The sequence below is a fragment of the Leopardus geoffroyi genome, chromosome X, assembly GCF_018350155.1.
Source record: "Leopardus geoffroyi isolate Oge1 chromosome X, O.geoffroyi_Oge1_pat1.0, whole genome shotgun sequence".
NCBI classification, from domain to species: Eukaryota; Metazoa; Chordata; class Mammalia; order Carnivora; family Felidae; genus Leopardus; species Leopardus geoffroyi.
Window position 1 is genome coordinate 61,959,594 of NC_059343.1, and position 22,547 is coordinate 61,982,140.

Here is a 22,547-nt window from a genome sequence, read left to right on the forward strand (position 1 = left end):
GTATATTCCTTCACCAAAATAGCATCATCTTTATTACTGTTGCTTTATAGTTAATATTAAAATCAGGTAGTGTGGTTTTTACAAATTTATTGTTTGTTTTCAGTTTTAGATATTTTTGTTCCTTTTCCATTTCAAATAACTTTTTTTGTAGTATCAGTCTATGTCTACAAAAAAAAAATCCACTTTGATTGGTATTGCATTGAAACTACAGATCAGTTTCCAGAGAATTCACATATTTGTGATGTTGAGGATTCTAATCCTGAATGTAGTATGTCTCTCCATTTTTAAGGTATCTTTTGATCTCCTTCATCAACTTTTTATACTTTTCAGCACAAATATCTTGCACACTGTTTGTTAGATTTATACCTAAGTATTTCATTTTTATTGGAGCAATCATAGGTGCTTTCAAATTTTTAATGTCAGTTTCCATTTATACATTGAAAGTATATTAAAATATGATTCATTTTTGTTTGTTGACTTATCTGGCAATCTTGCTAAGCTCAGTTACTAGTTCTAGGAGATATTTATAGAGTCTTTGGGATTTTATAAATGGATAATTATGTCACCTGAAAATAGAAACTATTTTATTTTTTTCTTTCCATAGGTATGTCTTTTATTTATTTTCCTTTCATTGTTACATTCGCTAAGATGTAGTTCAATGTATGTACTGAGAGTACATATCCTTGCCTTGTTCTTAATTTTAGGGAGGAAAGCATTATATCTTTTACCATTATGATAATATCTGTAGATTTTTGTAAATGACCTTTATTAAATGTTGATAAAGATACTTTTTGTGATTAGTTTTTTAGAATTTTTATCATAAATATGGGTTGTATTCTGTCATATGGTTATTCTGAATTTACTGATATAACCATATGTTTTCTATGTATTAGAGATTCTAGATGGTGGATTGCATTGATTTTCAGATATTGAACCAGTCTTGCAATTCTGGGATAAATCTTAGTCACGGCATATTATTCTTATAACATGTTGCCATATACAAATTGTGAATATTTTGCTGAAAGCTTTTACCTTTATGTTTCTGAGGGAAAATAAATTGTTCTATATATTGTTCTATAATTTCCACTTATTTTACTGTCTGGCTTTGGAATTCTGGCCTCATAAAATGAATTGGGAACTGTTCTCTCCTTTTCTTTTACTATTCTTCAGAAGTAATTATGTAGAATTAGCCTTAATTATTTTGAAGATATTTGGTGGAATTTGCTAGTTAAGCCACATGGGCCTGGAGATTTTTTTTCCGTTTATTGTACACCTGAAACTAATATTACACTGTATGTTAACTAACTGGAACCTAATAAAAACTTAAAAACAACATTGTTGAGGGTTTTGGGAAGATGGCGGCGTAGGAGGACGCTGGGCTCACTGCGCGTCCTGCTGATCAATTAGATTCCACCTACACCTGCCTAAATAACCCAGAAAACCGCCAGAGGATTAGCAGAACGGAGTCGCCGGAGCCAAGCGCAGACGAGAGGCCCACGGAAGAGGGTAGGAAGGGCGGCAAGGCGGTGCGCGCTCCACGGACTGGCGGGAGGGAGCCGGGGCGGAGGGGCGGCTCGCCGGCCAAGCAGAGCCCCGGAGTCTAGCGGGCAAAAGCGGAGGGGCCTGACAGACTGTGTTCCGACAGCAAGCGCGACTTAGCGTCTGGGAGGTCATAAGTTAACAGCTCTGCTCAGAAAGCGGGAAGGCTGGAGGACAAAGGGAGGGAGAGCTGCTGAGCCCCTGGACGACAGAGCTCAGTTTGGTGGGGAACAAAGGCGCTCGCCAGCGCCATCTCCCCCGCCCATCCCCCAGCCAAAATCCCAAAGAGAACCAGTTCCTGCCAGGGAACTTCCTCGCTCCGCGCAAACACCCAACTCTGTGCTTCTGCGGAGCCAAACTGCCGGCAGCGGATCTGACTCCCTCCCGCTGCCACAGGGCCCCTCCTGAAGTGGATCACCTAAGGAGAAGCGAGCTAAGCCTGCCCCTCCTGCCCCTGTGCACCTTGCCTACCCACCCCAGCTAATACGCCAGATCCCCAGCATCACAAGCCTGGCAGTGTGCAAGTAGCCCAAACGGGCCACGCCACCCCACAGTGAATCCCGCCCCTAGGAGAGGGGAAGAGAAGGCACACACCAGTCGGACTGTGGCCCCAGCGGTGGGCCGGGGGCAGACATCAGGTCGGAGTGCGGCCCCGCCCACCAACTCCAGTTATACACCACAGCACAGGGGAAGTGCCCTGCAGGTCCGCACCACGCCAGGGACTATCCAAAATGACCAAGCGGAAGAATTCCCCTCAGAAGAATCTCCAGGAAATAACAACAGCTAATGAGCTGATCAAAAAGGATTTAAATAATATAACAGAAAGTGAATTTAGAATAATAGTCATAAAATTAATCGCTGGGCTTGAAAACAGGATACAGGACAGCAGAGAATCCCTTGCTACAGAGATCAAGGGACTAAGGAACAGTCATGAGGAGCTGAAAAACGCTTTAAATGAAATGCAAAACAAAATGGAGACCACCACGGCTCGGATTGAAGAGGCAGAGGAGACAATAGGTGAACTAGAAGATAAAGTTATGGAAAAAGAGGAAGCTGAGAGAAAGAGAGATAAAAAAAATCCAGGAGTATGAGGGGAAAATTAGAGAACTAAGTGATACACTAAAAAGAAATAATATACGCATAATTGGTATCCCAGAGGAGGAAGAGAGAGGGAAAGGTGCTGAAGGGGTACTTGAAGAAATAATAGCTGAGAACTTCCCTGAACTGGGGAAGGAAAAAGGCATTGAAATCCAAGAGGCACAGAGAACTCCCTTCAGACGGAACCTGAATCGATCTTCTGCACGACATATCATAGTGAAACTGGCAAAATACAAGGATAAAGAGAAAATTCTGAAAGCAGCAAGGGGTAAACGTGCCCTCACATATAAAGGGAGACCTATAAGACTCGTGACTGATCTCTCTTTTGAAACTTGGCAGGCCAGAAAGAATTGGCACGAGATTTTCAGTGTGCTAGACAGAAAAAATATGCAGCCGAGAATCCTTTATCCAGCAAGTCTGTCATTTAGAATAGAAGGAGAGATAAAGGTCTTCCCAAACAAACAAAAACTGAAAGAATTTGTCACCACTAAACCAGCCCTACAAGAGATCCTAAGGGGGACCCTGTGAGACAAAATACCAGAGACATCACTACAAGCATAAAACATACAGACATCACAATGACTCTAAACCCGTATCTTTCTATAATAACACTGAATTTAAATGGATTAAATGCGCCAACCAAAAGACATAGGGTATCAGAATGGATAAAAAAACAAGACCCATCTATTTGCTGTCTACAAGAGACTCATTTTAGACCTGAGGACACCTTTAGATTGAGAGTGAGGGGATGGAGAACTATTTATCATGCTACTGGAAGTCAAAAGAAAGCTGGAGTAGCCATACTTATATCAGACAAACTAGACTTTAAATTAAAGGCTGTAACAAGAGATGAAGAAGGACATTATATAATAGTTACAGGGTCTATCCATCAGGAAGAGCTAACAATTATAAATGTCTATGCGCCGAATACCGGAGCCCCCAAATATATAAAACAACTACTCATAAACATAAGCAACCTTATTGATAAGAATGTGGTAATTGCAGGGGACTTTAACACCCCACTTACAGAAATGGATAGATCATCTAGACACACGGTCAATAAAGAAACAAGGGCCCTGAATGAGACATTGGATCAGATGGACTTGACAGATATATTTAGAACTCTGCATCCCAAAGCAACAGAATATACTTTCTTCTCGAGTGCACATGGAACATTCTCCAAGATAGATCATATACTGGGTCACAAAACAGCCCTCCATAAGTTTACCAGAATTGAAATTATACCATGCATACTTTCAGACCACAATGCTATGAAGCTTGAAATCAACCACAGAAAAAAGTCTGGAAAACCTCCAAAAGCATGGAGGTTAAAGAACACCCTACTAACGAATGAGTGGGTCAACCAGGCAATTAGAGAAGAAATAAAAAAATATATGGAAACAAACGAAAATGAAAATACAACAATCCAAATGCTTTGGGACGCAGCGAAGGCAGTCCTGACAGGAAAATACATTGCAATCCAGGCCTATCTCAAGAAACAAGAAAAATCCCAAATACAAAATCTAACAGCACACCTAAAGGAAATAGAAGCAGAACAGCAAAGGCAGCCCAAACCCAGCAGAAGAAGAGAAATAATAAAGATCAGAGCAGAAATAAACAATATAGAGTCTAAAAAAACTGTAGAGCAGATCAACGAAACCAAGAGTTGGTTTTTTGAAAAAATAAACAAAATTGACAAACCTCTAGCCAGGCTTCTCAAAAAGAAAAGGGAGATGACCCAAATAGATAAAATCATGAATGAAAATGGAATTATTACAACCAATCCCTCAGAGATACAAACACTTATCAGGGAATACTATGAAAAATTATATGCCAACAAACTGGACAACCTGGAAGAAATGGACAAATTCCTGAACACCCACACTCTTCCAAAACTCAACCAGGAGGAAATAGAAAGCTTGAACAGACCCATAACCAGCGAAGAAATTGTATCGGTTATCAAAAATCTCCCAACAAATAAGAGTCCAGGACCAGATGGCTTCCCAGGGGAGTTCTACCAGACGTTTAAAGCAGAGATAATACCTATCCTTCTCAAGCTATTCCAAGAAATAGAAAGGGAAGGAAAACTTCCAGACTCATTCTATGAAGCCAGTATGACTTTGATTCCTAAACCAGACAGAGACCCAGTAAAAAAAGAGAACTACCGGCCAATATCCCTGATGAATACGGATGCAAAAATTCTCAATAAGATACTAGCAAATCGAATTCAACGGCATATAAAAAGAATTATTCACCATGACCAAGTGGGATTCATTCCTGGGATGCAGGGCTGGTTCAACATTCGCAAATCAATCAACGTGATGCATCACATTAACAAAAGAAAAGAGAAGAACCATATGATCCTGTCAATCGATGCAGAAAAGGCCTTTGAAAAAATCCAGCACCCTTTCTTAATAAAAACCCTTGAGAAAGTCGGAATAGAAGGAACATACTTAAAGATCATAAAAGCCATTTATGAAAAGCCCACAGCTAACATCATCCTCAACGGGGAAAAACTGAGAGCTTTTTCCCTGAGATCAGGAACACGACAGGGATGCCCACTCTCACCGCTGTTGTTTAACATAGTGCTGGAAGTTCTAGCATCAGCAATCAGACAACAAAAGGAAATCAAAGGCATCAAAATTGGCAAAGATGAAGTCAAGCTTTCGCTTTTTGCAGATGACATGATATTATACATGGAAAATCCGATAGACTCCACCAAAAGTCTGCTAGAATTGATACATGAATTCAGCAAAGTTGCAGGATACAAAATCAATGTACAGAAATCAGTTGCATTCTTATACACTAACAATGAAGCAACAGAAAGACAAATAAAGAAACTGATCCCATTCACAATTGCACCAAGAAGCATAAAATACCTAGGAATAAATCTAACCAAAGATGTAAAGGATCTGTATGCTGAAAACTATAGAAAGCTTACGAAGGAAATTGAAGAAGATTTAAAGAAATGGAAAGACATTCCCTGCTCATGGATTGGAAAAATAAATATTGTCAAAATGTCAATACTACCCAAAGCTATCTACACATTCAATGCAATCCCAATAAAAATTGCACCAGCATTCTTCTCGAAACTAGAACAAGCAATCCTAAAATTCATATGGAACCACAAAAGGCCCCGAATAGCCAAAGGAATTTTGAAGAAGAAGACCAAAGCAGGAGGCATCACAATCCCAGACTTTAGCCTCTACTACAAAGCTGTCATCATCAAGACAGCATGGGATTGGCACAAAAACAGACACATAGACCAATGGAATAGAATAGAAACCCCAGAACTAGACCCACAAACGTATGGTCAACTCATCTTTGACAAAGCAGGAAAGAACATCCAATGGAAAAAAGACAGCCTCTTTCACAAATGGTGCTGGGAGAACTGGACAGCAACATGCAGAAGGTTGAAACTAGACCACTTTCTCACACCATTCACAAAAATAAACTCAAAATGGATAAAGGACCTGAATGTGAGACAGGAAACCATCAAAACCTTAGAGGAGAAAGCAGGAAAAGACCTCTCTGACCTCAGCCGTAGCAATCTCTTACTCGACACATCCCCAAAGGCAAAGGAATTAAAAGCAAAAGTGAATTACTGGGACCTTATGAAGATAAAAAGCTTCTGCACAGCAAAGGAAACAACCAACAAAACTAAAAGGCAACCAACGGAATGGGAAAAGATATTTGCAAATGACATATCGGACAAAGGGCTAGTATCCAGAATCTATAAAGAGCTCACCAAACTCCACACCCGAAAAACAAATAACCCAGTGAAGAAATGGGCAGAAAACATGAATAGACACTTCTCTAAAGAAGACATCCGGATGGCCAACAGGCACATGAAAAGATGCTCAATGTCGCTCCTTATCAGGGAAATACAAATCAAAACCACACTCAGGTATCGCCTCACGCCAGTCAGAGTGGCCAAAATGAACAAATCAGGAGACTATAGATGCTGGCGAGGATGTGGAGAAACGGGAACCCTCTTGCACTGTTGGTGGGAATGCAAATTGGTGCAGCCGCTCTGGAAAACAGTGTGGAGGTTCCTCAGAAAATTAAACATAGACCTACCCTATGACCCAGCAATAGCACTGCTGGGAATTTACCCAAGGGATACAGGAGTACTGATGCATAGGGGCACTTGTACCCCAATGTTCATAGCAGCACTCTCAACAATAGCCAAATTATGGAAAGAGCCTAAATGTCCATCAACTGATGAATGGATAAAGAAATTGTGGTTTATATACACAATGGAATACTACGTGGCAATGAGAAAAAATGAAATATGGCCTTTTGTAGCAACGTGGATGGAACTGGAGAGTGTGATGCTAAGTGAAATAAGCCATACAGAGAAAGACAGATACCATATGGTTTCACTCTTATGTGGACCCTGAGAAACGTAACAGGAACCCATGGGGGAGGGGGAGGAAAAAAGGAAAAAAAAAAAAAAAAAAAAAAAAGAGGTTAGAGTGGGAGAGAGCCAAAGCATAAGAGACTGTTAAAAACTGAGAACAAACTGAGGGTTGATGGGGGGTGGGAGGGAGGAGAGGGTGGGTGATGGGAATTGAGGAGGGCACCTTTTGGGATGTGCACTGGGTGTTTTATGGAAACCAATTTGGACAATAAATTTCATAAAGTATAAAAAATAAAAAAATAAAATAAAATAAAAGCCAGTTATACCTAAAAAAAAAAAAAAAAAAACAACATTGTTTAAAAAATTCAATTTCTTTAAGAGTTGTAGGGATTTTCAAATTATCTCTTTCAAACTGTATAAGTTATGGTAGTTTGTGATTGTCAAGGAATAAGTCCCCTTCATTTAAGTTTTTTAACTTATTTCCATGACGTTATTTGAAGTATTCCTTGATTATCTTTTTAATGACTGTTGGGTCTGTAGTTACATACCCTCTTCCTTTCGAGATATTAGTAATTTTTTTCTTTTATCTTTATTTCCCATCATTCTTTCTAGAAGCTTATCAGTTTTATCGGTCTTTTCAAAGAGATGACTTCTGGTTTTGTTGATTTTTCTATTTTTCTGTTTTCAATTTCGTTATATTTTTCTCTATTTATAACATTGTCTTTTTTGTTTCAGTTTATTTTTCTATTTTTTAAAGATTGAAACTTGGACTATAAAACTTTGAGGTTTCTTCTTTTTAAAGGCATATATTTAATATTGCATATTTCCCTCAAGCACTGCTTTAGTTGTTCCCATACTGTTGACATTTGTATTTTCATTTTTCTTCATTTCTAATCTTCCTCAAAGACTGCCTATTTGACCCATAGGCTATTTAAAAGTGTCCTGTTCAGGCTTTTCGGAAGACGGCAGCATAGGAGGACGCTGGGCTCACCGCACATCCTGCTGATCACTTAGATTCCACCTACACATGCCTAAATAACCCAGAAAACCACCAGAGGATTAGCAGAATGGAGTCTCTGGAACCAAGCGCAGATGAGAGGCCCACCGAAGAGGCTAGGAAGGGCGGCGAGGTGGTGCGCCCTCCACGGACTGGCGGGAGGGAGCCGGGTGGAAGGGCGGCTCGCTGGCCAAGCAGAGCCCCCGAGTCTGGCGGGCAAAAGCGGAGGGGCCTGATGGACTGTGTTCCGACAGCAAGCGACGACTTAGCGTCTGGGAGGTCTTAAGTTAACAGCTCTGCTCTGAAAGCGGGAAGGCTGGAGGACAAAGGGAGGGAGAGATGCTGAGCCCCCTGAAGACAGAGCTCAGTTTGGTGGGGAACAAAGGCGCTCCCCAGCACCATCTCCCTCGCCCATCCCCCAGCCAAAATCCCAAAGGGAATCAGTTCCTGCCAGGGAACTTGCTTGCTCCCGCAAACCCCAACACTATGCTTCTGCGGAGCCAACCCTCTGGCAGCGGGTCTGACTCCCTCCCGCTGCCACAGGGCCCCTCCTGAAGTAGATCACTGAAGGAGAAGCAAGCTAAGCCTGCCCATCGTGCCTCCGTGCACCTTGCCTACCCACCCCAGCTAATATGCCAGATCCCCAGCACCACAAGCCTGGCAGTGTGCAAGTAGCCCAGACAGGCCACGCTACCCCACAGTGAATCCCGCCCCTAGGAGAGGGGAAGAGAAGGCACACACCAGTCTGACTGTGGCCCCATCTGTGGGCTGGGGGCAGACATTAGGTCTGACTGCGGCCCCGCCCACCAACTCCAGTTATACACCACAGCACAGGGGAAGTGCCCTGCAGGTCCGCACCACTCCAGGGACTATCCAAAATGACCAAATGGAAGAATTCCCCTCAGAAGAATCTCCAGGAAATAACAACAGCTAATGAACTGATCAAAAAGGATTTAAATAATATAACAGAAAGTGAATTTAGAATAATAGTCATAAAATTAATCGCTGGGCTTGAGAAGAGTATAGAGGACAGCAGAGAATCTCTTGCTACAGAGATCAAGGGACTAAGGAACAGTCCAGAGGAGTTGAAAAACGCTTTAAACGAAATGCAAAACAAAATGGAAACGACGACGGCCCGGATTGAAGAGGCAGAGGAGAGAATAGGAGAACTAGAAGATAAAATTATGGAAAAATAGGAAGCTGAGAAAAAGATAAAAAAAATCCAGGAGTATGGGGGGAAAATTAGAGAACTCAGTGACACACTAAAAAGAAATAATATATGCATAATTGGTATCCCAGAGGAGTAAGAGAGAGGGAAAGGTGCTGAAGGGGTACTTGAAGAAATAATAGCTGAGAACTTCCCTGAACTGGGGAAGGAAAAAGGCATTGAAATCCAAGAGGCACAGAGAACTCCCTTCAGACGGAACCTGAATCGATCTTCTGCACGACATATCATAGTGAAACTGGCAAAATACAAGGATAAAGAGAAAATTCTGAAAGCAGCAAGGGATAAACGTCCCTCACATATAAAGGGAGACCTATAAGGCTCGTGACTGATCTCTCTTTTGAAACTTGGCAGGCCAGAAAGGCATGGCAGGAGATCTTCAATGTATTGAACAGAAAAAATATGCAGCCAAGAATGCTTTATCCAGCAAGTCTGTCATTTAGAATAGAAGGAGAGATAAAGGTCTTCCCAAACAAACAAAAGCTGAAGGAATTCCTCACCACTAAACCAGCCCTACAAGAGATCCTAAGGGGGATCCTGTGAGACAAAGTACCAGAGACATAGCTACAAGCATAAAACATACAGACATCACAATGACTCTAAACCCGTATCTTTCTATACTAACACTGAATGTAAATGGATTAAATGCGCCAACCAAAAGACATAGGGTATCAGAATGGATAAAAAAAAAGACCCATCTATGTGCTGTCTACAAGAGACTCATTTTAGACCCGAGGACACCTTTAGATTGAGAGTGAGGGGATGGAGAACTATTTATCATGCTACTGGAAGCCAAAAGAAAGCCGGAGTAGCCATACTTATATCAGACAAACTAGACTTTAAATTATAGGCTGTAAGAAGAGATGAAGAAGGGCATTATATAATAATTACAGGGTCTATCCATCAGGAAGAGCTAACAATTATAAATGTCTATGCGCCGAATACCAGAGCCCCCAAATATATAAAACAATTACTCAGAAACATAAGCAACCTTATTGATAAGAATGTGGTAATTGCAGGGGACTTTAACACTCCACTTACAGAAATGGATAGATCATCTAGACACACGGTCAATAAAAAAACAAGGGCCCTGAATGACACATTGGATCAGACGGACTTGACAGGTATATTTAGAACTCTGCATCCCAAAGCAACAGAATATACTTTCTTCTCGAGTGCACATGGAACATTCTCCAAGATAGATCATATACTGGGTCACAAAACAGCCCTTCATAAGTATACAAGAATTGAAATTATACCATGCATACTTTCAGACCACAATGCCATGAAGCTTGAAATCAACCACAGGAAAAAGTCTGGAAAACCTCCAAAAGCATGGAGGTTAAAGAACACCCTACTAACGAATGAGTGGGTCAACCAGGCAGTTAGAGAAGAAATTAAAAAATATATGGAAACAAACGAAAATGAAAATACAACAATCCAAACACTTTGGGATGCAGCGAAGGCAGTCCTGCGAAGAAAATACATTGCAATCTAGGCCTACCTCAAGAAACAAGAAAAATCCCAAATACAAAATCTAACAGCACACCTAAAGGAAATAGAAGCAGAACAGCAAAGGCAGCCTAAACCCAGCAGAAGAAGAGAAATAATAAAGATCAGAGCAGAAATAAACAATATAGAATCTAAAAATACTGTAGAGCAGATCAACAAAACCAAGAGTTGGTTTTTTGAAAAAATAAACAAAATTGACAAACCTCTAGCCAGGCTTCTCCAAAAGAAAAGGGAGATGACCCAAATAGATAAAATCATGAATGAAAATGGACTTATTACAACCAATCCCTCAGAGATACAAACAATTATCAGGGAATACTATGAAAAATTATATGCCAACAAATTGGACAACCTGGAAGAAATGGACAAATTCCTAAACACCCACACTCTTCCAAAACTCAATCAGGAGGAAATAGAAAGCTTGAACAGACCCATAACCAGCGAAGAAATTGAATCGGTTATCAAAAATCTCCCAACAAATAAGAGTCCAGGACCAGATGGCTTCCCAGGGGAGTTCTACCAGATGTTTAAAGCAGAGATAATACCTATCCTTCTCAAGCTATTCCAAGAAATAGAAAGGGAAGGAAAACTTCCAGACTCATTCTATGAAGCCAGTATTACTTTGATTCCTAAACCAGACAGAGACCCAGTAAAAAAAGAGAACTACAGGCCAATATCCCTGATGAATATGGATGCAAAAATTCTCAATAAGATACTAGCAAATCGAATACAACAGCATAGAAAAAGAATGATTCACCATGATCAAGTGGGATTCATTCCTGGGATGCAGGGCTGGTTCAACATTCGCAAATCAATCAACGTGATACATCACATTAATAAAAGAAAAGATGAGAACCATATGATCCTGTCAATCGATGCAGAAAAGGCCTTTGACAAAATCCAGCACCCTTTCTTAATAAAAACCCTTGAGAACGTCGGGATAGAAGGAACATACTTAAACATCATAAAAGCCATTTATGAAAAGCCCACAGCTAACATCATCCTCAATGGGGAAAAACGGAGAGCTTTTCCCCTGAGTTCAGGAACACGACAGGGATGTCCACTCTCACCGCTGTTGGGTTGTTTTTTTTAAATTTTTTTTCAACGTTTATTTATATTTGGGACAGAGAGAGACAGAGCATGAACGGGGGAGGGGCAGAGAGAGAGGGAGACACAGAATCGGAAACAGGCTCAAGACTCTGAGCCATCAGCCCAGAGCCCGACGCGGGGCTCGAACTCACGGACCACGAGATCATGACCTGGCTGAAGTCGGACGCTTAACCGACTGCGCCACCCAGGCGCCCCATCACCGCTGTTGTTTAACCTAGTGTTGGAAGTTCTAGCATCAGCAATCAGACAACAAAAGGAAATCAAAGGCATCCAAATTGGCAAAGATGAAGTCAAGCTTTCGCTTTTTGCAGATGACATGATATTATACATGGAAAATCCGATAGACTCCACCAAAAGTCTGCTCGAACTGATCCATGAATTCAGCAAAGTTGCAGGATACAAAATCAATGTACAGAAATCAGTTGCATTCTTATACACTAACAATGAAGCAACAGAAAGACAAATAAAGAAACTGATCCCATTCACAATTGCACCAAGAAGCATAAAATACCTAGGAATAAATCTAACCAAAGATGTAAAGGATCTGTATGCTGAAAACTATAGAAAGCTTATGAAGGTAATTGAAGAAGATTTAAAGAAATGGAAAGACATTCCCTGCTCATGGATTGAAAGAATAAATATTGTCAAAATGTCAATACTCCCCAAAGCTATCTACACATTCAATTCAATCCCAATCAAAATTGCACCAGCATTCTTCTCGAAACTAGAACAAGCAATTCTAAATTTCACATGGAACCACAAAAGGCCCCGAATAGCCAAAGTAGTTTTGAAGAAGACTACCAAAGCAGGAGGCATCACAATCCTAGTCTTTAGCCTCTACTACAAAGCTGTCATCATCAAGACAGCATGGGATTGGCACAAAAACAGACACATAGACCAATGGAATAGAATAGAAACCCCAGAACTAGACCCACAAACATATGGCCAACTAATCTTTGACAAAGCAGGAAAGAACATCCAATGGAAAAAAGGCAGTCTCTTTAACAAATGGGAGAACTGGACAGCAACATGCATAAGGTTGAAACTAGACCCCTTTCTCACACCATTCACAAAAATAAACTCAAAATGGATAAAGGACCTGAATGTGAGACAGGAAACCATCCAAACCCTAGAGGAGAAAGCAGGAAAAGACCTCTCTGACCTCAGCCATAGCAATCTCTTACTCGACACATCCCCAAAGGCAAGGGAATTAAAAGCAAAAATGAATTACTGGGACCTTATGAAGATAAAAAGCTTCTGCACAGCAAAGGAAACAACCAACAAAACTAAAAGGCAACCAACGGAATGGGAAAAGATATTTGCAAATGACATATCGGACAAAGGGCTAGTATCCAAAATCTATAAAGAGCTCACCAAACTCCACACCCGAAAAACAAATAACCCAGTGAAGAAATGGGCAGAAAACATGAATAGACACTTCTCTAAAGAAGACATCCGGATGGCCAACCAACACATGAAAGGATGCTCAACGTCGTTCCTCATCAGGGAAATACAAATCAAAACCACACTGAGTTATCACCTCATGCCAGTCAGAGTGGCCAAAATGAACAATCAGGAGACTATAGATGCTGGAGAGGATGTGGAGAAATGGGAACCCTCTTGCACCATTGGTGGGAATGCAAATTGGTGCAGCCACTCTGGAAAACAGTGTGGAGGTTCCTCAGAAAATTAAAAATAGACCTACCCTATGACCCAGCAATAGCACTGCTAGGAATTTACCCAAGGGATACAGGAGTGCTGATGTATAGGGTCACTTGTACCCCAATGTTTATAGCAGCACTCTCAACAATAGCCAAATTGTGGAAAGAGCCTAAATGTCCATCCACTGATGAATGGATAAAGAAATTGTGGTTTATATACACAATGGAGTACTACATGGCAATGAGAAAGAACGAAATATGGCCCTTTGTAGCAACGTGGATGGAACTGGAGAGTGTGATGCTAAGTGAAATAAGCCATACAGAGAAAGACAGATACCATATGTTTTCACTCTTATGTGGATCCTGAGAAACTTAACAGAAAACCATGGGGGAGGGGAAGGAAAAAAAAAGAGGTTAGAGTGGGAGAGAGCCAAAGTATAAGAGACTCTTAAAAACTGAGAACAAACTGAGAGTTGATGGGGGGTGGGAGGGAGGGGAGGGTGGGTGATGGGTATTGAGGAGGGCACCTTTTGGGATGAGCACTGGGTGTTGTATGGAAACCAATTTGACAATAAATTTCGTATATTGAAAAAAAATAAAATAAAATGGAATTAAATTGAAAAAAATTTAAAAAAATAAAAAATATAAAAGTGTCATGTTTAGTTTCCAAGTTTTTGGGATCCTTTTGTTATCCTGCTGTTATTGATTTTTATTTTAATTTATTTAGAAAGCATATACTTTTGTGATATCAGTTTTTTATGTTTTAAGTTTGATTTATAACACAGAATGTGGCTTACTTTAGTGAATGTTCAAAATACACTTGAAAGGAATGTGTATTTTGCTGTTTTGGGGAGAAATGTGCTATAAATATCACATAGATTCAGTTCTTAGTGGAGTTGTTCAATTGTATATCCTTGCTTATTTTTGGTCTTTTTCTAATCCAATATAACTATGTCCTTGCTTATTTTTGGTCTTTTTCTAATCCATTATATCTTTGTAACCATTTTCTCTTTTCAGTTCTGTTTTTGCTTCCTATAATTGAATCTCTGTTGTTAGATGCATAAACATTTAGAATTGTAATGTCTTCTGGGTGAATATACCCTTTTATCAATATGTAACCGTGTTGGGTGTCCCCCAAACCAGCCTTAGGTTTGTTTGATGATTCACTGGAAGGAATTAGAAAAGTTGTTGTACTCATGATTACAGTTTATTACATAAAAATATGTGAATTAAAATCAACAAAGGGAAAAGGTCCAAATGGAAAAGTCCAGGAGAAACCACATGCAAGCTTCTAGGTGTCTTCTCTCCAGCAGAGTCTTATGTACACACTTAAATCTCCAAACAAGGACGTGTAACATCATATATGGAGTGTTGCCAACCAGAGATCCTCACATGAACCCTTATGTCTAGGATTTTTATTGGAGGTCAGTCATATAAGCATGCCGTTCCTATATAACTGATCTCAACTACTCAGACTCCAGGTCCACAAAAACAAAAGCAGGCATTCACCACAAATCACATTGTTTGCATTAATTATCTGATCAAATTAGTATCGCGTGGTCCGTTTCCCCCAAAATTCAAAAACACTTCTGTCATGTAGAATATTTCAAGGACCCACAGCTTATTTCCCTGGAGCTGGCCAAATGCAAGTCCTAAAAACAGGACTTTTGTGGAATTGTTCAGCATTTGAGGAACCCAGGCCTACTGAGTTAATTAACCCTTTCCTGTAGTACACCCCCCTTGTACTGATAACTTTATTCTGAAGTCTAGTTTGTCTGATATTAAAATAGATACTGCAGCTATCTTTTGATTTGTGTTTGCATAGCATGTCTTTTTCCATCCTTTATTTATTAACCCACTTATATCTTTATAGTTGAAGTGCGTATTTTGTAGACAGTATATAGTAAAGTCAGGATTATAATCAATTGTAGCAATCTCTGTTTTTTAATTGGTATATTTGCATCAGGGATGAGAAAAACATACCATGCAGGCCAAATTATCCCACTGTTTATTTTGTAAATAAAATTTTATTGGAATATAGCCATGCTCATTTGTTTAGGCATTGCATGTGGCTACCTTCATACTACATTGACACAGCACTTATGATAAAAATTATGCTCTTATGATAAAAATTATATGGCGACAAAGCCTAAAATATTTATTATATGGCCATTTACAGGAAGTTTTCCAGCCTTGTTTAGACCATTTACATTTACTTCAATTATTGGTATCTTTGTATTTGGTGTAACATTGCATTTTTTTTTCTTTTTGCTTCCTCCTTTCCCTCTCTCATTGCTTCTCTTTGTTTCTTCTGCTTTCGTTTCTTTCCCTTTGCTACCAACTTTTCAGTGATTCAAACACTTTTGTATTACATTTAAATTACTTACCATGATTATTTTTATCTCTTTGTATGTTTTAAGCAAAATGGGATCACAAAATACATACTTTTCACCGGATATTTAAAACCAATATTTTACCACTTTTATTGGAATGTAGAAACCTTATCACCACATAGTTGCCCTTATTTTCCCCTCTCTATGCTATAGTTATTGTATATATATTGTATTTACATGCATTGAAAACCACATGAGTATTTATTATGCTTTATACTTCCAGCTATCAGATATATTTTAAAGAACTCAAGAGGAGAAGACAAGGCTATTATATTTACCAAGGTATTTATCATTTATGTTGATCTTCCTTCATTCCTAATAGTCTAAGTTTCCACTGGTATAATTTCCATTTTGTCTGAAGATTTTTTTTCCAAGTTTTTATTTAAATTCAAGGTTATCATACAGTATAATATTAGTTTCAGGTGCAGTATTTAGTGATTCAACACTTACACAGAACAACTGGTGCTCATCACAACAAGGACCCTCCATAATCCCCATAACCTGTGTAACACATCCCTCTACCCACCTACCCTCTGGTAACCATCAGTTCTCTATAGTTAAGAGTCTGTTTCTTAGGTTTCCTCTCTTTTTTCTTTCCCCCACTATGTTCATTTGTTTTGTTTCTTAAATTCCACACATGAGTGAAATCATATGGTATTTGTCTTTCTCCAATTGACTTGTTGGCTTAGCATAATACTCTCCATCCATGTCATTGTAAATGGCAAGATTTCATTCTTTCTTATGGCTGAGTAATATCCCATTGCATATAAATACCACATCTGTGTTTTCCTCAAGTTTTTATTTAAATTCCAGTTAGTTAACATACAGTGTAATATTAATTCCAGGTGTAGAATTTAGTGATTCAACACTTACATACAACACTGGGTGCTCATCATAAGGGTCCTCCTTTATCCCCATAACATATTTAACCAATCCCCTTCCAACGTTCACTCTGATAACGTCTTTCATTTTTCTAACATCTTTCTTCTAACATATTTCTTCTCTATAGTTAAGAGTGTCTTTCTTAGTTTTCCCCACTTTTCCCCCCATGCTCCTTTGTTTTCTTACTTAAATTCTACACATGAGTGAAATCATATGGTATTTGTCTTTCTTTGATTAACTTGTTTCACTTAACATAGTACGCTCTGCATCCATCCATGTCATTGCAAAAGGCAAGATTTGATTATCTTTTATGACTAATATTCGATGGTGTATATATATTTATATAAATACACCAAATCTTCTTTGTCCATTCATCACTCAGTGAATATTTAGGTTCTTTCCACAAGTGGGTTATTTTTGATAATGCTGCTATAAATATTGGGGTGCATATATCCCTTTGAATTAGTATTTTTGTGTCATTGGTAAATATTTTAAATATTTAAAAATAAGTGTTTTTGTATCCTTTTGGTAATATCTATTACTGGATCATAGGGTAGTACTTTTTTTAATGAAATTTATTGTCAAATTGGTTTCCATACAACACCCAGTGCTCATCCAACAAGTGCTTTCTTCAATGCCTACCACCCACTTTCCCCTCCATCCCGCCCCACATCAACCCTCAGTTTGTTCTCAGTATTTAAGAGTCTCTTATGGTTTGCCTCCTTCCCTCTCTGTAGCTTTTTTTTTTCTTTTTCGTTTCCTTTTTTCCCCCCTTCCCCTCCCCCTGGTCTTCTGTTAAGTTTCTCAGAATCCACATATGAGTGAAAAGATATGGTATGTGTCTTTCTCTGCCTGACTTATTTCACTTAGCATAACACTCTCCAGTTCCATCCACGTTGCTACAAATGGCCAGATTTCATTATTTCTCATTGCCAAGTAGTATTCCATTGTACATATAAACCACATCTTCTTTATCCATTCGTCAGTTGATAGTCATTTAGGCTCCTTCCATAATTTGGAAAAGTGTTGCTAAAAACATTGGGGTACAAGTGTCCCTATGCATCAGCACTCCTGTATCCCTTGGGTAAATTCTTAGCAGTGTTATTGCTGGGTCATAGGGTAGATTTACTTTTAATTTTCTGAGGAACCTCCACACTGTTTTCCAGAGTGGCTGCAGCAGTTTGCATTCCCACCAACAGTGCAAGAGGGTTCCCATTTCTCCGCATCCTCGCCAGCATCTATAGTCTCCTGATTTGTTTCTTTTAGCCACTCTGACCAGGGTGAGGTGGTATCTGAGTGTGGTTTGGTATGCATTTCCCTGATGAGGAGTGACGTTGAGCATCTTTTCATGTGCCTGTTGGCCATCTGGATGTCTTCTTTAGAAAAGTATCTATTCATGTCTTCTTCCCATTTCTTCACTGTATTATTTGTTTTTCGGGTGTGGAGTTTGGTGAGTTCTTTAGATAGATACTCTTTAGTTTTGTTGATTGTTTCCTTTGCAGTGCAGAAGCATTTTATCTTCATGAGGTCCCAATAGTTCATTTTTGCTTTTAATTCCCTTGCCTTTGGAGGTGTGTCAAGTAAGAAATTCCTGCGGCTGAGGTCAGAGAGCAGGAGAATTCCTGCTTTCTCCTCTAGGGTTTTGATGGTTTCCTGTCTCACATTCAGGTCCTTCATCCATTTTGAGTTTATTTTTGTGAATGGTGTCCAAAAGTGGTCTAGTTTCATTTTTCTGCATGTTGCTGTCCAGTTCTCACAGCACCATTTGTGAAAGAGACTGTCTTTTTTCCATTGGATACTCTTTCCTGCTTTGTCAAAGATTAGTTGGCCATACTTTTGTGGGTCCAATTCTGGAGTCTCTATTCTATTCCATTGGTCTGTGTGTCTGTTTTTGTGACAATACCATGCTGTCTTGATGATTTCAGCTTTGTAGTAGAGGCTAAGGTCTGGGATTGTGATGCCTCCTGCTTTGGTCTTCTTCGGGGTCTTGGCTATTCGGGGTCTTTTGTGGTTCCATACAAATTTTAGAATTGCTTGTTCTAGCTTCGAGAAGAATGCTGGTGCAATTTTGATTGGGATTGCATTGAATGTGTAGCTTTGGGTAGTATTGACATTTTACAATATGTATTCTTCCAATCCATGAGCATGCAATGTTTTTCCATTTCTTTATATCTTCTTCCATTTCCTTCATAAGCTTTCTATAGTTTTCAGCATACAGATCTTTTACATCTTCACTTAGGTTTAAGTGAAGATAAATAAACTAAGTGAAGATAAATTTAAGTGAACATAAAATTCCTAGGTATTTTATGGCTCTTGGTGCAATTGTGAATGGGCTCAGTTTCTTTATTTGTCTTTCTGTTACTTCATTATTAGTGTATAAGAATGCAACTGATTTCTGTACATTAATTTTGTGTCCTGTGACTTTGCTGAATTCATGTATCAGTTCTAACAGACTTTTGGTGGAGTCTATTGGGTTTTCCATGTAGAGTATCATGTCGTCTGCAAAAAATGAAAGCTTGACTTCATCTTTGCCAATTTTGATGCCTTTGATTTCCTTTTGTTGTGTGATTGCTGATGCTAGCACTTCCAACACTATGTTAAACAACAGCAGTGAGAGTGGACATCCCTGTCGTGTTCCTGATCTCAGGGGGAAAGCTCTCAGTTTTTCCCCGTTGAGGATGGTATTAGCTGTGGGCTTTGCATAAATGGCTTTGATGATGTTTAAGTATGTTCCTTCTATCCCGACTTTCTCGAGGGTTTTTATTAAGAAAGGATGCTGAATTTTGTCAAATGTTTTTTCTGCATCGATTGACAGGATCATATGGTTCTTACCTTTCCTTTTATTAATGTGATGTATCACGTTGATTGATTTGCGAATGTTGAACCAGCCCTGCATCCCAGGAATGAATCCCACTTGATCATGGTGAATAATTCTTTTTATAAGCTGTTGAATTCGATTTGCTAGTATCTTGTTGAGAATTTTTGCATCCATATTTATCAGGGATATTGGCCTGTAGTTCTGTTTTTTTTGTTTTTTTTGTTTTTTTGTTTTTTTTTTTTTTTTTGTTTTTTTTTTTTTTTTTTTTTGTTTTTTTTTTTGCTGGGTCTCTGTCTGGTTTGGAAATGAAAGAAATGCTGGCTTCATACAATGAGTCTGGACGATTTCCTTCCCTTTCTATTTGTTGTAACAGCTTGAGAAGGATAGGTATTGTCTCTGCTTTAAATGTCTGGTAGAATTCCCCAGGGAAGCCATCTAGTCCTGGACTCTTATTTGTTGGGAGATTTTTGATAACTGATTCAATTTCTTCGCAGGTTATGGGTGTGTTCAAGTTTTCTATTTCTTCCTGTTTGAGTTTTGGAAGTGGGTTGGTGCTTAGGAATTTGTCCATTCGTTCCAGGTTGTCCATTTTGTTGGCATATAATTTTTCATAGTGTTCTCAGATAATTGCTTGTATTTCTGAGGGATTGGTTGTAATAATTCCGTTTTCATTCATGATTTTATCTATTTGGGTCCTCTCCCTTTTCTTTTTGAGAAGCCTGGCTAGAGGTTTGTCAATTTTGTTTATTTTTTCAAAAAACCAACTCTTGGTTTCATTGATCTGCTCTACTGGTTTTTTACATTCTATATTGTTCATTTATCTTCTGATCTTTATTATTTCTCTTCTTCTTCTGGGTTTGGGGTGTCTTTGATGTTCTGCCTCTATCCATGAGGTGTGCTGTTAGATTTTGTATTTGGGATTTTTGTGTCTTGAGATGGGCCTTGATTGCAATGTATTAGTGTAGTTCTATTTTTAACTTTTTAAGAACCTTCTTACTGTTTTCCAGAATGGCTGTACCAGTTTGCATTCTGACCAACAGTGCAAAATTTTCCCCTTTTTCCATGTCTTCACCAACACTGATTGTTTCCTGTGTTGTTAATTTTAGCCTTTCTGACAGCTGTGAGGTAATAATACCTCATTGTGGTTTTTATTTGTATTTCCCTGATGATGAGTGATGTTGAGCTCCTTTTCATGGGTGTCTTTGCCATCTGTATGTCTTTCTGGAAAAAATGTCTATTCATGTCTTCTGCCCATTATGTAACTAGATTATTTGTTTTTTGTGTGTTGAGTTTTATAAACTCTTTATATATTTTGGATACTACACCATTATCAGATATGTCATTTGCAAATATTGTCTCCCATTCTGAAAGTTCCCTTTCAGTTTTGTTCATTGTTTACTTCACTGTGTAGAAGCTTTTTATTTTGATGAAGTCCCAATAGTTTATTTTTCTTTTGTTTCCATTGACTCAGGAGTCATATCTAGTAAGAAATTGTTACAGCTGATGTCACAGACGTTGCTGCCTGTATTCTCCTGTAGGATGTTGATGGTTTCCTGTCTCACATTTAGGTCTTTCATCCATTTTGAATTTTTTGTGTATATGATGTAAGAAAGTGGTCCAGTTTGATTCTTTTGCATGTTGCCGTCCAGTTCTTTCAACAACATTTGTTGAAGAGACTGTCTTTGTAATATAACTTTAAGTTTGCAATTGTGATACCTCCAGCTGCACTTTTCTTTTTCAAGATTGCTTCGGTATTTTTGGTCTTTTGTTGTACCATGCAAATTTTAGGATTATTTGTTCTAGCTTTATGAATAATGCTGGTGGTGTTTGGGATTGCATTAGATATGTCGATTGCTCTTGGTAACAGACATATTAGCAATATTTGTTATTCCAATCCATAAGCATGGAATGCTTTTCAACTTCTTTCATAAGTATTTTATAGTTTTCAGAGTTCATATCTTTTACCTCTTTGCTTAGGTTACTGCTAGATATCTTATGGGTTTTGGTACAGTTGTAAATGGAATTGATTCCTTGAGTTTTCTTTATGCTGCTTCATTATTGGTGTATAGAAAGACAACATAAATTTCTATAAGTTTATTTTTTATCTTGTGACTTTACTGACTTCATGTATCCATTCTAGCAATTGTTTGGTGGAGTCTTTGGTTTTCTATATACAGTATCATGTCATCTCCAAATAGTGAGAGTTTGACTTCTTCCTTGACAAGTTGGATACCTTTTATTTCTTTTTGTTGTCTTATTGTCATAACTAGGACTCCCAGTACTATGCTAAATAACAGTGGTGACAGTGGACATCCCTGTACCATGCCTGACCATAGAGGAAAAGCTCTCACTTTTTCCCCATTGAGGATGATATTAGCTGTCAGGTTTTTTGTATATGGCCTTTATGATTTTTAGGTATGTTCCTTCTATTCATCCTTTCTTGAGGGTTTTTTATCCTGAATGGATGTTGTACCTTGTAGGATTCTTTTTCTGCATCTATTCAAAGGATCATATGGCGTTTATCCTTTCATTTATAAGTGTGGTGTATCATGTTGATTGATTTGTTAATATTGAAGACATCTTCAGGCCAGGAAGAAATCCCACTTGATCCTGGTAAAAGATTCATTTAACAGACCATTGGATGCAATTTCCTAGTATTTTATTGAGAATTTTCACATCTATGTCCATGAGGGCTATCAGCCTGTAGTTCTCTTTTTAGTGGAGTCTTTGTCTGATTTTGGTACCAGGGTAATGCTGGCCTTACAGAATGGATTGGGACGTTGTCCTTCAATTTCTGTTTTGTTAAAATAGTTTAAGAATAATAGGTATTAATTCTCTTTAAAATGTTTGGTAAAACTCCCCAGTGAAGCTATCTAGCTCTGGACTTTTGTTTGTTGGGAGATTTTTGATTACTGATTCAATTTATTTGCTGGAATTGGTCTGTTCAAG

At 38.7% G+C, this 22,547-nt stretch overlaps 1 long non-coding RNA gene across 1 annotated transcript in view; it reads left to right on the forward strand.

Moving 5' to 3' along the window:
• Nucleotides 1-22,547, forward strand: part of LOC123595020 — a 70,548-nt gene that overhangs the window by 41,376 nt on the left and 6,625 nt on the right. Inside the window, exon 2 of the long non-coding RNA XR_006710985.1 lies at nucleotides 16,122-16,180. This is a non-coding gene — a long non-coding RNA (uncharacterized LOC123595020). The remainder of the gene's footprint in view (nucleotides 1-16,121; nucleotides 16,181-22,547) is intronic.